The sequence below is a fragment of the Bombina bombina genome, chromosome 3 (assembly GCF_027579735.1).
Source record: "Bombina bombina isolate aBomBom1 chromosome 3, aBomBom1.pri, whole genome shotgun sequence".
In the NCBI taxonomy this organism is placed as follows: Eukaryota; Metazoa; Chordata; class Amphibia; order Anura; family Bombinatoridae; genus Bombina; species Bombina bombina.
This window is the reverse complement of record NC_069501.1, coordinates 676,306,328-676,324,447: the sequence shown is the minus strand read 5'-3', so window position 1 is coordinate 676,324,447 and position 18,120 is coordinate 676,306,328.

Here is an 18,120-nt window from a genome sequence, read left to right as displayed (position 1 = left end):
CTTGAATTCTCGTCTTTTTTGTAGCTAGAAAATACTCGCTCGACATAAAGCTCGCACAAATCAGTAACTACTAAACTATGTATTTATACGCTCGTGAATTTCTCTGCACCTACCTCGTTAAAAATCCCTTGCCAGCTAATAGGTGGCGAGCACCATAATAAACAATAGGGTCTATCAGATCAACGCCTACAACTGATTTAAAAGAGGTGTACAATTGAATTGTTACTCACTTTTGATCCTGTTAGCCATGGAGACACTTCTTCAACTTTATATTATTCGTCTGATGCAAATGAGGGGTAGAAGGCAAATTCGTCAACCTGATGCCCCAAATCCGGTTTGAAGAAGGAGATTACGAGTACAGCGGGTATTCCTTCCTTGGGTTCCTTTAGATGCCCTTTCCGATCGAGAGGTTATTCAAAGGTTCCGTCTGGATCGACATTCAATATTGACTTTATATGCTCAAATAGCACATTTTCTAGAGCCTGTGACGGCTCGTTCAAGGGCCATTCCCGGAATCCTCAAGGTTCTTGCTGCCTTGCACTTTTTTGCCACCGGATCATTTCAGGCAGTGTCCAGCGTCATCATTGGTTTCAGTCAGTCTGCCTTTTCTCGTCATCTTTCCAAAGTTATCGATGCACTCATGCATATATTCCCCCAATATGTTTGTCTACCATCTACCACAGAAGAGTGGCAATCGATAAAGTCGCAATTCTACAGTGTGGCTGGAATGCCAAATGTTCTTGGGGCAATAGACTGTACCCATATTGCAGTTCGACCGCCCCGGTTACAGGAGGAGATTTACCGCAACAGAAAGTCATGCCATTCCTTGAATGTACAGATGCTTTGTGACCCGAAAATGAGAATAATAAGTGTGAGATCAAATTACCCTGGCTCCTGCCATGATGCTTATATCCTTCGGCAGACCGGACTGTATCAAAAATTCGAGAATGGAGAGATGCCAGAGGGATGGTTATTAGGTAAGCTTAAAAGGAACTATAAACAATTTTTTCAGGATTTATAAAGAACATGTCATTTTAAAACAACTTTCTAATTTACTTCTATTATCGAATTAGCTTTATTCTTTTGATATCACTTTCTGAAAAGCATATCTCGAAATATGCTCATTAGCTGCCGATTGGTTGCTGCACCTAGAGGCCTTGTGTGATTGGCTCACACATGTGCATTGCTATTTCTTCAACAAAGGATATATAAATAATTCTTAAAAATACATAATACAAGTAAGTTGTAAAGTTGTTACTAAAAATTTATACTAATTTGACGCTAGCTTCGATAACTAATAAAAATTATTTTTTCTTTTTTGAATGAAAATTGACTTACATCAATATTTTTTTTTTTATTATTACAGGGGATGCCGGTTACCCTTGTTATGAATGGCTTCTGACACCCAATAATAACCCCCAACTCAGGAAACATATTCGTTTTAATGAAGCACACAAGAGCACAAGGGGTGTCATTGAAAGGACTTATGGATTGTTGAAAATGAGGTTCCGATGTCTGGACAGATCTGGCGGTGCAATGCAGTATTCTACTGAAAAAGTAGCAAGAATCATATTAGTTTGCTGTGTTTTGCATAATATTGCCACAAAAAGAGGATGCCCCATTGTTGACGATATTGCCATGCCTTTTAATGATTTTCCCGAAGAAATTTGCAGAGAAAATACAAATAGACATGGCATGGCCACAAGGGATATGGTTTCTAACCAATATTTTGATGATTGATCTTTCTCAACCAATTATATCCTCTTGTATGCAAATTGTGTTAGGCAGTTATGTGTTATTTTTTTGTTCAAATAACATTTTTGTGCAACATCATCATATTGTTATTTCTTTTTAGCCCTTTTTATAAACAAACCTTATTTGCATTGGTCACACCCAAAAAATACATGAAACAGAAGTTTCTTTTCGTAAAAATAATATAACAATTTATTTTAAGTTCAAAAAGCAACAATAATAACAATTATAACTATTTCTATCCTAATACAAATAATTTACATAACTAAAAAAGTACAACATTTATCTTTTGTAAGGTTACATATTAGACTTACTATTCTACATTTAACCAGTGATTTTGTTACATAGTAATGGTATGAAATATAAATGCATCACAATATTAGCTGTGGTCAATAACCTTGGATATAGTGATGTTTTAAAAAAAACAATTATCCATGACGATATATTTACATGTGGTCATTCCTCATGCAAAATGTATCGTTCCAACAAAAATTAAATATAATTCTTGTTACTAACAGTCAGTCGGATCAACAATATTATTCATGTTAAATTTTATTACCAAAATAAAGATTCAACAAAAAATAATGCTACATTGTAAAAATAGTCATGCGTCAATTTGATTGACAAGTATAGTTGTGACGTCAGATACTAACATGTCGCTACCGGAGCCTTTCACTGCTGGAGAAATAGTCATCCTGGTATATGCTATGGAACGCTATTTTCCTCATCGTATGGGAGGAGTTAGATTGGTAAAGCAGGACAGTTGTGATCATATTATATACGAAATGATAAGAAGGATGTATAGAGTATCAAAGATAAAAAGTACAAGACGTCAATGCCTAAGAAAGTACATCGATTTGAGGCGTAGGGAGACTAACTATTAAAATTCAATTAAACGACTAATAAGAAACTGTAAGTATAAATGTTTATATAATAGAGAAAGAGAGAGCGCTGAAAAAATCACCTCAAAGTACACAGGTTGATATCAAAAAATCCCCAGATTAAATTGATAAGTGAAAGTCTATGTGTGTGATCTTCCTGCGCTAAAGACCAGTATCATTGGTTCTAGAGCTAAAACTATTGAGGTGGGTAGGAATATAAAGAAACACTATAGAGAATGAATTTTTATATATAAAATTTTTTTTCTTTTATTTGATTTCTTATACAATAAAAAGGTAAAAAATGATAAAAAATGCTCTTTGGCTCTTGCAATAAATTGTTTAAAAGCAATTACTAAAAGTTTTTTTCTTTTTTCAGCGAAAAATGGCAAAGTCAAAAAAAGACAAGCAGTAGGTATAGTTAGTATACACAGTGAATTAGGAAGCATGAGAGGTTAGTAAACAATGAAATGGGGTTAGAAAGATCAAGATATGTTGGACAAATAAAAAATAGATAGAAGGATATTAGAACATAGAAAAATTTAAAACAAGGCAGAGTGCTATATTAGCAGGTTACCAACTTATTGCATATAAAAAGCAGTTTGCTGCATATATTAGTTAGCGTATTGAACACCAAAAAAGCATGTTGCACATAAACAACGTATTGCACATAAAAAGCAAGCTTTAGTATATGAAAACAAGCCTATATGAGTCAAAGCAGGGTTATATTAAAACGTTGTATGAAAATGTTCTTTTCTGTGCACAGGTAAAGATTGTGGCAGGTAAATGTTATTGCCGTCTCTTTATATTAGGGGTACCTTATATGATCAAGATATAGCTTGTTCAGTGTTCCAATCCTGACTTTTCGATAGGAATATTCCCGGATTTTCGGTGTAGCGGTAAAACCAGGTTACCTTTAGATTGTTGGTTCCAGAGTAAGCGTCTGATAGTTTACAGATAGGATGTCTTGTCCTGTTTCTTTCACTTAATGGTAAATCCAGGTTACCATTAAGTTTTCCAAACGGCATACAGGCCTGGTGAGTTATAGATGCAACGCCTTGTCTAGCGTCTAAAAGCAGGGTAATTCCCGTCCGGTCTTTTCCTCACTAGTTTGCTGGAGGTGATAGTCTGACGTCACAGACTACGGAGGCTCAATGTTGCCAAAAAAGAAGTAACGCGTTTCGGTCGTGGACCTTTCTCAAACTTCTGATTATGCATAAATAGCAAAATGGCAAATTTAAGCCACAGTTGATTTGCACATATTAAACAATAAAATATATATAGTGTAACGCACAACATTATAAATAAAAAAGTTTATAAAAGAAAAAGCTGAGTGTTAGAATATGTGTATATTTATTTAAGTAGGTTTATATGCTGTACTCTGTAAGTGGAAATGTCTAGGGCTGGAAGCAGGAAAACATTAAAAAAGGAGTTCTCTTTTTGCCTGAGAGGTTGCGCTGTTTTTAGAGCAATATTGCTCGCAAGCCAGAGACAGTTTTTGCTCTGCACTTATTTATAAAAAATAAGAATAAAGATGAACATAAAATATATATACAAAATAATGATAAGAATCAAAAAACCATCAAAAATTCACAATAGAAATGCATATTGTAAAAGAAACGGATGGAAACATAGTATATCTATTAGAATACGTTATAGTTATATTATATATACAGGATGATTTTGTATAATTATTTGCAGAGAGAGTAATGCTATATATATATTTTCTGGGGCTATTTTAGAGAGTAAGTTATGTGAGCCTATATATATGTATAATAATAAAATATAATAAAATATATTTTTTATCTTCAATTGACAATTAGTGTAGAACATTTTAAATCCCTAGACGTCCATCAGAGGACTTTAAGTTCAACATATGTCTTATTGGCTATCAATAAATTATTCCTGCATAAAACTACCTAGATTAAACTCTAAATTCATGCCCTTGGGGGTTAGGGTGTCTAAGTCAAAAATCCACTTGGCCTCTGGTGTCTAAGTCAAAAATCCACTTGGCCTCTGATCTCAAAAGGGCATGGGTCGGATTCCCTCCTCTCCAATTTTTTCTTAGTTTGTCTATAATGGTGTAGCTAAAGTGCTTCAGATTGCCATTATTACATTTTTTTTTTAAATGTCTGGGTACTGGGAGTTCTCTATTCCTATCATCGTTCATGTGTTCAATTGATGAAATGTGTTCCCTAATACGATCCCGAGCTGTTCTATCCGACTCGCCCACATATTGGGCCCCACAGCTGCATTCTAATAGATATATAATATGTTTGTCCGTACACCTATAGGTTCCTTTTATGTAAAATTTCTTCCCTGTTGTTGTGGATCTAAAGGACTTTCTTTTTGTGGCATATTTGCAGGCCTTGCATGTGCAGCATGGAAAAAAGCCTTGCACATCCTTTCCCCATAAGTCTTTCTGGTTTTTCATATTCAATTTCTTTTTAAGGTCTGTTGGCACTAACATATTCTTTAGGTTTCTAGACTTTCTATATATTATTTTTGGATATTTGGGTAAAGATGAACCTAAAACTACGTCTTTTTTTAGGATTGGCCAGTGCTTTTTCATGATTTTTTCTATGATCCCTTTGTTGCAATTGTACTGTGTTATAAAGGGGAGAAACATTTCACCATAAGAATCTCCAATCTGCGGCTGTTCTTGTTTATGTTTATTGAGCAATTGTTCTCTTGGTTTATTCTTACAAATTAACATATCTGCTTCTATTTTTTCTTTTTTGTATCCCCTCTCTTCAAACCTTTTTGTGTAAATGCTTGACTGTTTTAGATAGTCTTCATCGTTATTACAGTTTTTTCGAATCCGAGTGAACTGGCTTTTGGGAATGTTATCCTTCCATCTTTCTAGATGACAGCTGGTCGCATGTATATAATTATTCGTATCAAAGGGTTTAAAATAGGTCTTGGCTAAAATTTTATTGTCCGCTATTCTGATATCTAAGTCTAGAAATTGGATGTTTGAGTGGCTGCTGGTGTAAGTAAATTTTAAATTATTTATATTGTTATTCATGCGAGATATAAACCAGTCTAGATCTTCTATATTCCCTTTCCACACTATCAGAATATCATCTATATACCTTTTATAAAGAACCAGGTTTGCTCCCAGATCTATGGAGTCCAGAAAAATATGTTCCCAAAGACCCATGAATAAATTGGCATAACTGGGAGCAAACCTGGTTCCCATTGCTGTACCACATTGCTGGACGAAATATTTGTCTTCAAAAACAAAGAAGTTATGGTTAAGGATAAATTTAATACTTTCTGTAATAAATTCTTTTTGCTCTTTAGGTAGAGAGTGATCTTTGTTTAGATAGAATTCAACTGCTTCCAAACCTTTATGATGTTCTATACATGTGTAAAGTGCCGATACATCGCACGTGGCCAAGATATAATCGCTTTCCCATTCTAAATTTTGTAGTGTAGTCAGGACTTCTGTGGAGTCTTTTAGATATGAGGGGAGGCTTACTACATATTTTTGTAGGTATTGGTCTACATACTGTGATAAATTGGCCGTTAGTGAGCCTATCCCCGATATTATTGGGCGGCCTGGAGGAGAAGTGAGACATTTATGTATTTTGGTAGGCAGTAAAACAGTGGGATTTTTGGAAACTTCATAGACAGGAAGGCATATTCCTTATCATTCAGAATGCCTGATTTCTTAGCCCTTAAGAGAAGTACCTCTAATTCCTTTTTATAGATAGGGGTGGGATCTCTTTTTAAAATTTTGTATGTCTTAGTGTCATTCAATAGAGTGTATGCCATATCCATATATTTTTCTTTATCTAAAATAACAACACCTTTGTCTGCCGGTTTGACTATGATATCTTTGTTCTTTTCTAGTCTTTTTATAGCTTCATATTGATTCTTATCTATATTTGAGCGTTTTTTATTTAATTTATTTTCGTCTAAACTTTTAATATCATCTAGGACAATTTTTTCAAAGGTTTCTATTGCTCCCCCTTTTATGTGTTTTGGGTAAAAAGTGGATTTTTGTTTTAGGTTAGTGTGTACAAATCTATCTTCTTCCAAATCTTGGTTCGAGGTAATTTCTCTTTCCAAAGAGGTTTTCAGAAACCATTTTTTTACTGTTTGTTTTTTTATGTATTTATGCACATCGATATAAGTATTAAATTTATTCAACCTTTGTGTGGGGGCAAAGGACAATCCTTTATTCAAAATCTTAATCTCATTATCATCAAGTGGGTTTTTGCTAAGGTTATATATTCCTTTACTCTCTATCTTTGTCTTATATTTTTTATTTGTCTGTTTTCCTCTCCCTCTCTTTCCTCGTTTTCTGATGCTCTACTTTTCCTTTGTGCTCTTGCTGATTGAGATATATTTGTTTGTGTAGGTGTTTGTGGATCTTTGTGATGGTTCATGTGACCTTTGTCTAAAAAAGGCACTTTGTTTGATCCTACGTTTGAAGAATTTGATGTGTTTGATACTTCTATAGGTTTGTTTGTGGTTGCCTGTGATTCAATTGCGTCTGTGTCTAGGATAGAGTATCTATTTGATGTAATGATAGCAGGTTTTTCATTAATACTTTGTAACTTGTTGGAATGATTAGGGTTATAATGATATTCCGTCCTATTATTTTCTTCCCTTCTAGAATGTGGTTTATAATGATTCTGATAGCTAGTGTTATTTTCAGATTCGAAGTGTCGTCTGTGCTGATATTGGTTGCTATGCTGAAATTGGTCTCTGTACTGAAATTGGTTTCTATGTTGAAATTGATTTCTGTGGTCAAATTGATTTTGATTGTAATGTTGATTAGAATATGTTATCATTATGGTATTGATTTCTTCCCTGGTAATTTGAGTCCCCATTTTGTTGAAACTCTATGTGTATTGCTCTATTATACTGTGGTCTATATGGGTGATAATAAGTGTTTTTCTGAGAATATCTATTATGGTTATAGTTGTGATTATAACTTTGTTTATAGGGAGGTCTAAAGTTATGCTTATTTGTAGTTCTGGGAGTAGGTTGGTTCTCATAGTTAGCATTTTCTATTTGTACTGAACTGTTCTCCTTTTCAGTAACATTGTCTGTGTTGTTTCTCCTTTCAGCTCTCCAACTATGTGTGATATATTTGTCAGGATTATTTCCCATTTTATGTGCAGCATAATCGTCTCTATCTCTTTTGAGTTTTCTAATTTTAACCTGAACAATGTCTTCCTTTGTATTTTTAAGTTTCTCCTTCATAGATTTCTCTTTCTCTTTGAACTCCATACTTTCCTTAAAGTCTTTTAATTTAATTTCAAGATTGGCAATTTTTTCTTCTGTTTGGTTAATGATTGAATTGCTTTTAAACAATTTATTTCAAGAGCCAAAATTTAAAAACCTGCTATCATTACATCAAATAGATACTCTATCCTAGACACAGACGCAATTGAATCACAGGCAACCACAAACAAACCTATAGAAGTATCAAACACATCAAATTCTTCAAACGTAGGATCAAACAAAGTGCCTTTTTTAGACAAAGGTCACATGAACCATCACAAAGATCCACAAACACCTACACAAACAAATATATCTCAATCAGCAAGAGCACAAAGGAAAAGTAGAGCATCAGAAAACGAGGAAAGAGAGGGAGAGGAAAACAGACAAATAAAAAATATAAGACAAAGATAGAGAGTAAAGGAATATATAACCTTAGCAAAAACCCACTTGATGATAATGAGATTAAGATTTTGAATAAAGGATTGTCCTTTGCCCCCACACAAAGGTTGAATAAATTTAATACTTATATCTATGTGCATAAATACATAAAAAAACAAACAGTAAAAAAATGGTTTCTGAAAACCTCTTTGGAAAGAGAAATTACCTCGAACCAAGATTTGGAAGAAGATAGATTTGTACACACTAACCTAAAACAAAAATCCACTTTTTACCCAAAACACATAAAAGGGGGAGCAATAGAAACCTTTGAAAAAATGGTCCTAGATGATATTAAAAGTTTAGACGAAAATAAATTAAATAAAACATGCTCAAATATAGATAAGAATCAATATGAAGCTATAAAAAGACTAGAAATGAACAAAGATATCATAGTCAAACTGGCAGACAAAGGTGGGGGTATTGTTATTTTAGATAAAGAAAAATATATGGATATGGCATACACTCTATTGAATGACACTAAGACATACAAAATTTTAAAAAGAAATCCCACCCCTATCTATAAAAAGGAATTAGAGGTACTTCTCTTAAGGGCTAACGAATCAGGCATTCTAAATGATAAGGAATATGCCTTCCTGTCTATGAAGTTTCCAAAAATCCCACTGTTTTACTGCCTACCCAAAATACATAAATGTCTCACTTCTCCTCCAGGCCGCCCAATAATATCGGGGATAGGCTCACTAACGGCCAATTTATCACAGTATGTAGACCAATACCTACAAAAATATGTAGTAAGCCTCCCCTCATATCTAAAAGACTCCACAGAAGTCCTGACTACACTACAAAATTTAGAATGGGAAAGCGATTATATCTTGGCCACGTGCGATGTATCGGCACTTTACACATGTATAGAACATCATAAAGGTTTGGAAGCAGTTGAATTCTATCTAAACAAAGATCACTCTCTACCTAAAGAGCAAAAAGAATTTATTACAGAAAGTATTAAATTTATCCTTAACCATAACTTCTTTGTTTTTGAAGACAAATATTTCGTCCAGCAATGTGGTACAGCAATGGGAACCAGGTTTGCTCCCAGTTATGCCAATTTATTCATGGGTCTTTGGGAACATATTTTTCTGGACTCCATAGATCTGGGAGCAAACCTGGTTCTTTATAAAAGGTATATAGATGATATTCTGATAGTGTGGAAAGGGAATATAGAAGATCTAGACTGGTTTATATCTCGCATGAATAACAATATAAATAATTTAAAATTTACTTACACCAGCAGCCACTCAAACATCCAATTTCTAGACTTAGATATCAGAATAGTGGACAATAAAATTTTAACCAAGACCTATTTTAAACCCGTTGATACGAATAATTATATACATGCGACCAGCTGTCATCTAGAAAGATGGAAGGATAACATTCCCAAAAGCCAGTTCACTCGGATTCGAAAAAACTGTAATAACGATGAAGACTATCTAAAACAGTCAAGCATTTTAACAAAAAGGTTTGAAGAGAGGGGATACAAAAAAGAAAAAATAGAAGCAGATATGTTAATTTGTAAGAATAAACCAAGAGAACAATTGCTCAATAAACATAAACAAGAACAGCCGCAGATTGGAGATTCTTATGGTGAAATGTTTCTCCCCTTTATAACACAGTACAATTGCAACAAAGGGATCATAGAAAAAATCATGAAAAAGCACTTGCCAATCCTAAAAAAAGACGTAGTTTTAGGTTCATCTTTACCCGAATATCCAAAAATAATATATAGAAAGTCTAGAAACCTAAAGAATATGTTAGTGCCAACAGACCTTAAAAAGAAATTGAATATGAAAAACCAGAAAGACTTATGGGGAAAGGATGTGCAAGGCTTTTTTCCATGCTGCACCTGCAAGGCCTGCAAATATGCCACAAAAAGAAAGTCCTTTAGATCCACAACAACAGGGAAGGAATTTTACATAAAAGGAACCTATAGGTGGTACGGACAAACATATTATATATCTATTAGAATGCAGCTGTGGGGCCCAATATGTGGGCGAGTCGGATAGAACAGCTCGGTATCGTATTAGGGAACACATTTCATCAATTGAACACATGAACGATGATAGGAATAGAGAACTCCCAGTACCCAGACATTTAAAAAAAAATGTAATAATGGCGATCTGAAGCACTTTAGCTACACCATTATAGACAAACTAAGAAAAAATTGGAGAGGAGGGAATCCGACCCATGCCCTTTTGAGATCAGAGGCCAAGTGGATTTTTGACTTAGACACCCTATCCCCCAAGGGCATGAATTTAGAGTTTAATCTAGGTAGTTTTATGCAGGAATAATTTATTGATAGCCAATAAGAGATATGTTGAACTTAAAGTCCTCTGATGGACGTCTAGGGATTTAAAATGTTCTACACTAATTGTCAATTGAAGATAAAAAATATATTTTATTATATTTTATTATTATACATATATATAGGCTCACATAACTTACTCTCTAAAATACCCCCAGAAAAAATATATATAGCATTACTCTCTCTGCAAATAATCATACAAAATCATCCTGTATATATAATATAACTATAACGTATTCTAATAGATATACTATGTTTCCATCCATTTCTTTTACAATATGCATTTCTATTGTGAATTTTTGATGATTTTTTTATTCTTATCATTATTTTGTATATATCTTTTATGTTCATCTTTATTCTTATTTTTTATAAATAAGTGCAGAGCAAAAACTGTCTCTGGCTTACGAGCAATATTGCTCTAAAAACAGCGCAACTTCTCAGGCAAAAAGAGAACTCCTTTTTTAATGTTTTCCTGCTTCCAGCCCTAGACATTTCCACTTGCAGAATACAGAATATAAACCTACTTAAATAAATATACACATATTCTAGCACTCAGCTTTTTCTTTTATAAACTTTTTTATTTATAATGTTGTGCGTTACACTATATATATTTTATTGTTTAATATGTGCAAATCAACTGTGGCTTAAATTTGCCATTTTGCTATTTATGCATAAGTCATACAATATGCAAAATATAAGGAGGTGCTTATACACTTTTTAGGACACATGCTCTGCTATAAAAAGAGCACCATGGACACTAACCAAATCAGAAGTTTGAGAAAGGTCCACGACCGAAACGCGTTACTTCTTTTTTGGCAACATTGAGCCTCCGTAGTCTGTGACGTCAGACTATCACCTCCAGCAAACTAGTGAGGAAAAGACCGGACGGGAATTACCCTGCTTTTAGACGCTAGACAAGGCGTTGCATCTATAACTCACCAGGCCTGTATGCCGTTTGGAAAACTTAATGGTAACCTGGATTTACCATTAAGTGAAAGAAACAGGACAAGACATCCTATCTGTAAACCATCAGACGCTTACTCTGGAACCAACAATCTAAAGGTAACCTGGTTTTACCGCTACACCGAAAATCCGGGAATATTCCTATCGAAAAGTCAGGATTGGAACACTGAACAAGCTATATCTTGATCATATAAGGTACCCCTAATATAAAGAGACGGCAATAACATTTACCTGCCACAATCTTTACCTGTGCACAGAAAAGAACATTTTCATAAAACGTTTTAATATAACCCTGCTTTGACTCATATAGACTTGTTTTCATATACTAAAGCTTGCTTTTTATGTGCAATACGCTGTTTATGTGCAACACGCTTTTTTGGTGTGCAATACGCTAACTAATATATGCAGCAAACTGCTTTTTATATGCAATAAGTTGGTAACCTGCTAATATAGCACTCTGCCTTGTTTTAAATTTTTCTATGTTCTAATATCCTTCTATCTATTTTTTATTTGTCCAACATATCTTGATCTTTCTAACCCCATTTCATTGTTTACTAACCTCTCATGCTTCCTAATTCACTGTGTATACTAACTATACCTACTGCTTGACTTTTTTTGCCTTTGCCATTTTTCGCTGAAAAAAGAAAAAAACTTTTAGTAATTGCTTTTAAACAATTTATTTCAAGAGCCAAAGAGCATTTTTTATCATTGTTACCTTTTTATTGTATAAGAAATCAAATAAAAGAAAAAAAAATTTATATATAAAAATTCATTCTCTATAGTTTTTCTTTATATTCCTACCCACCTCAATAGTTTTAGCTCTAGAACCAATGATACTGGTCTTTAGCGCAGGAAGATCACACACATAGAAGTATAAATGTTTAGCGTTATTGATAGTAAGTTTCAATTTTAAACGTTATTGATAGTAAGCTTAATACCTGCGCCATCTTTTACCTTTCACCATTGATTTAATTTCAATAATAGTAGGAACAAGGGACACAACATTTGACTTTCAGTATTCCGATCAAACTTTTCTATCTGAACATTGAAAGATAAAAATTATGTTCAGTGTTCCTTTAGCTTTAATAGACTGTATATTTAATTTTTAGCACCTTGTTAATAGTATCTTATTGTTTTTCTAAAGGTATCCACCTATAAGTAAGCTATATACTTGTTGATTAAACTAGAATGGACTGTCTACTAAGCATTAAATTAATAATATTGACATCAAGATATCACAATATCAAATTTTACATTGATAATAGCATTCGATAATCAATTTAATCATATATTTTTATTATTATTAATCAAGAAAATGTTTGTTTTTAGTATACCTTCAACTTGCATATATGAAATGAAAATTAACATGTATTATTCATTAAAACTATAAAAAGAAAGCCATTTTTTACAAACAGATATGAAAAAATCAAAATCAAAATCCCAAAAAATTCCACGTTATTTACGAGAAATAAGGATTGAAACTCCAAATAGTGGGAACACTTCACCACCCCTTCCTTTGACACTTATGGACATACCAATGACTCCAAAAAATAACAGAGCAGTGAAAAAAATGGCTGTCAACACTCAAAAAGGTACATAACGATAGAACAGGGTTAACAAGGTTCTAGAAATTGGAAATAAAATAATTAATAATTAAATAATTGCATCACAATCATTTTAAATTAATTAAATCGGTTCTGTTTAATAATCTAATGCACATTTAGATATCCCTGGATGTTCTTATGAAGAAAATCCATCCTTTGAACAACAACAAAATTATTATTTTGATCTTGAGGTCGATGAGCCATGCCCAAACGATGATGATACTATTCTTGGAAGAGGTATTAGAATTTTTGTTTTTTTAGGGAAGTGAAATATAGAAAAAATAATGTGATATTAATTTTCATTTTTTATAAATTTATAAAAAGGTCAATTTTTGGACAAAGCGGTACAAGTGGAAATAGAATTGGATGGCATGGTATCCCCAAAAAGTAATAAGATTGGACAAAACATGGTTCCTCCTACAAAAAATCTGATAGACAAAGGTATTTTATTTAGTTACCTTTGGCAAAAATCAAAAATATTTAAAAACAATAAATTAAAACGTAAAAATGTTATTTATTTATCTTACTCTAGCCTCTGGTTCAAGCGATGTTTACATATTAGAGGAAAAAATTGTGCAGACAGAAAATTATATGGATATCATACCTCCCAAAGAAAATGAAGGTATATACAGATATCAATATATTATTTTTATTTTGTTATGTGATTAATATATAAATTTAATCTATTTTTATTTATTTTAAGGTATAGAAGTTTTTGAAGAAAAAATAGATGAAAGCACACAAACTTTTTTGGATGATTACTTTAAAATTAAATTGGCAAAAATAAGGTCAACAATGGGAATGTTGATGGAGCATGTTGATTTTTTGTACAAGAAATATGGCATTTAGTATTTTTTTAAAATACATATTTTAAAGTACTTTGTATATTTTTTTAAAAAAAAATGTTACATTATGAAACATCCAAAACAAAAAGGGATATGGATTTTATTTTAGAAAAATCCAAATTTTGTTTTTTTACCATTTCATATAAAAAAAATATATTGTAAACAATAAAACAAAAATTTTCAATGAAAAAATAATTGTATTCTTTTGTTTTTTAAAATTTTGTTAAAAAAAAAAAAAGATTTTTTTAAAAAATATTAGTGGAACTCGAAAATACAAATATATTTTGAACAAAAATATAAAATAAATTAAAAACTGCAACATCAAAAACAGTGTGAACTAGAGGTATAAATAAAAAAAAATGTCTATCACTACTGTCCTGGCCTATTGGGTTCTGAAGGACCCTGTCTTTCTCGAATAATGGACAGGAGAGAATTCATTGTTTGTTCTGTGAGGCATAATGAACGATTTATCTGTTCGTTGTGCTCCTCGTCCATTCGCCTCTGCCAATCAAACCTCTCTCTGTCTAATTGCAATTGTCTTTCGGCTAATGATGCACTTCGGTCCAGGTGTGCGATTATAACATTCTGTAACTCTATATGATCCACCCTATATTGTCTAGCAAGAGAGATCATTTCATTGAGACAGACATCATCCACTTCTTCAATTTCAGAGTTGCCAGGTACCACTGGTCTTTCATTAGATTGTGGTTGTGCTGGCTGTACATTTCCTTGAATTCTTGGTTCTTGAACTTCGGATTCATCAGGGACAGGTTGATGGATCTCCATTGGTTGTGCATCCATGATTTCATCCAAATATTCTGGGGTCTCACTTCCAGGATCCCTGGATTGAAGTTCCTCCTCCTCGGGTATTTCTGGTTCTACAGCAACCATGTTTAAGATTACCTCCCTCGATGACTCTTCTGTATCTGTAAAAATTAAAAAGGAAAAAATAAATATATATGAATATATTAAGATATTAATATATATATATATATATAAATATAATGTGTATATATATATCTTTTTAAAAAAAATCACAAAAAAAAAATATATATATATATATAAATAAACAATTTTTTAACTTTCTTATTTAACGATTTTTGTTCATAAACAACTAAACAACTAAATAAATATTTAGTAGCAGCTGTCAGGGTGCAATTAAAAAACAGTATGTACTATGGAAAAAAAGGCAGCACTCACTGGTCATTTGTAAGTAAAATTCAGCTTTTCATAACACAAAATTAAATAATCTTTCATGAATTTTTTAGTTAGAAAATTAAATGAAGCTTTTGTATTATTAAATGCTCATTTTAATTACAAATGACGAGTGATTTATGCCTTTTTTAATCTAAAATTGTAAATATATCTATCTATATATATAAATGTGTGTGTATATATATATATATATATATATATATATATATAGCGATATATATATTTTAATTTTATTTATATAAATATAAATTTTTATATATAAAAAAATTAAAATATATTTGAATATGTTGCTATCTTGATATTTATATCTAAAAAAAAATTTAAAAAAATTGTTATGTATTAATAGTAGAGAACTTCCCGTCATGGTCCGAAAAAGATGTCCAAGGTCAGCTATGATTATAAAAAAAAAATATATATATATATTAACATAAAAATTATTTAAAAAACCCCCCAAAAAAACCGTTATATCAATGTTATCTATATGGCCTAAGTGAGCTAACTCTACCATGCTTTTAAAAAATAAAAAAACAAAAAAAAATAAAAATTAAAAATTGAGAATTAATGTATTACACACCAAAAATTTAAATGGCGCTGTTTTAAATAGATATAAAAATTAGTAATGTGTCTATAGTTAAAGTTTTAAAATTATGTGCATTTAAGATATTTTTTACCTGTACCTCTACCAACACTTGTTTCAGGGGTGCTGGTCCTGATATCTGGAAGTGTATCAGCTGATAACAAGGTATGGCTAGTAGATGATGTGCTGCGTATCAATTGTCCAGTATGGACAGCACCACTTGTCATCGACGTCCCAGAGGAGGTTGATGGAATGGCTGAAGCAGGATCATCACCACCCCTAGCTGTTACCGATTGTGGTCGAGCTGTTAACATATAAATAAAATTAATCGTTATTCATGTTTATATCCATAGAAGATTAATAAACAAATGATATTTTAAATTTTAATAGTGGTTATTGAAAGGGACAGTGTAGCACACACAATAGTATCCAGGTTGAATAATTTGAATTTAAAAATTAAAAAAGTAAATATCTTTAGACTAACCAATGTTTAATATTAAACAAACCTTAATTCTAATTTGATTTAAGGACATTTAAACTTTTTTGAGACACTCAAGGTTGTTTGTATTGAAAACATTTTTAAAAGCTTGTTGACACGTCATTGAATTTATTACCTTGTTAACAATTAACTGTAAACGAAAAAGAGTCGTCTGCTCATTTGCTAATTAAATGACAAGTTCAAAGACTACTTATAACAGCTTCTTGATACATAATAGAATGAATGAATGAATAGAATGAATAGAATGAATGAAAATATTGAATAGAATGAATAATGAATAGAATGCAAGATTACATAAACACAGTACTATTGTTTTATGTCAAGCCAAGCCCTCGAGATTTTTTAAATAATATCATTTAAACACTGAATAATCCACTTAGACAACAATATCATGTTCATGCTATACTATATATTTAATACTAGCATTTAAACACTCATTAATCCGCGGTAAAAACAATATCTTGATAATATTGTTATCTATGTACGACCCACAGAAAAAGTGGGTGTGTATATGCATTTATAAGTGTATGCTATGTAGTCAGTGTTTCTACATGTATAATTTTAAGCTAATAATTGTGAGTATCTGCATGTATAACTTTGTATCTTCATTTATTGAGAACATCTGCATGTATAGTGTGTGTGTGTATATGCATGAAATAAGTATATACTACTGTTGTGAGTGTGTATCTGCATGTGTAAGTGTATGATATTTAGTGTGTGTGTATCTGCATGTATAAGTGTATATGTTGTGAGTGTATACATGCTTGTCTAATGTATACTGTAGCGTTGGTGTTTCTGCATTTGTAGGTTTATACTATGCAGGTGTATATGCATTTTATTATCATTTGAAATAATATATTATTAAAACCAAAATTTGGCTACAAAAATATAGCACTGTATCTGCAAACGTTCATTTAATACAGAGCTCACATAGCAATACCATTGTTTGGAGCTGCTTTTGATTTGATGAATAGGGACATTAAACCACAAAATATTTGTTCATCAGTCAGAAAGAAAATAAGATTTTAAAATACATTAAAATATACTTCCATTACAGGCGTCTATTTTCAATTAGCTAGTAAGCATTTCTAGATATGCTTTACAGCAAAGGATATCAAGAGAATGAAGTAAATTAGATAACAATTGTTATTTTTAAAGCTATACAAAAATAAAGCAGTAATAGGACTAGATTTTGCATAATCAAAATTGTCGCCAATAAAAATTGATTTTCATAAATATCTTTAAATGTTAAATATTTTTATAAACCAACTCCACTGGATAATTACAATATGATCATCATTCAATTTAAATAATAGTAATTCGATTAATGTTTTACCTCTTAGGTCGCTATCACAATCATCTGTGATCCCGACGATTACATAACATACGTTATTGGTTAAGCTATACAAAAATCTAGCAGTAATAGGCCTTGATTTTACGTAATCAAAATTGTCACCAAAAAAAATTGATTTGCCAAAATATCTTTACATGATAGATATTTTGATAAACCGACTCTACTGGATAATTACAATATGATCATCATTCAATTTAAATAATAGTAATTTGATTAATGTTTTACCTCTTAGGTCGCTATCACAATTATCTGTGATCCTGACGATTACTTCTGGGCCTAGACGCTGCACCAGTCTCTGCTCGTAATCATTAAGATCAGCGACATAAGCTGTTCCACCTCCGGTAGCACGAGTTGAATTTTTTTCTTTTGCCAATTTGGCTTTTGCAAATCTTTTTATGTCGTTGTACCATTTTTTGATTTGGTCAACGTCCTTTTTC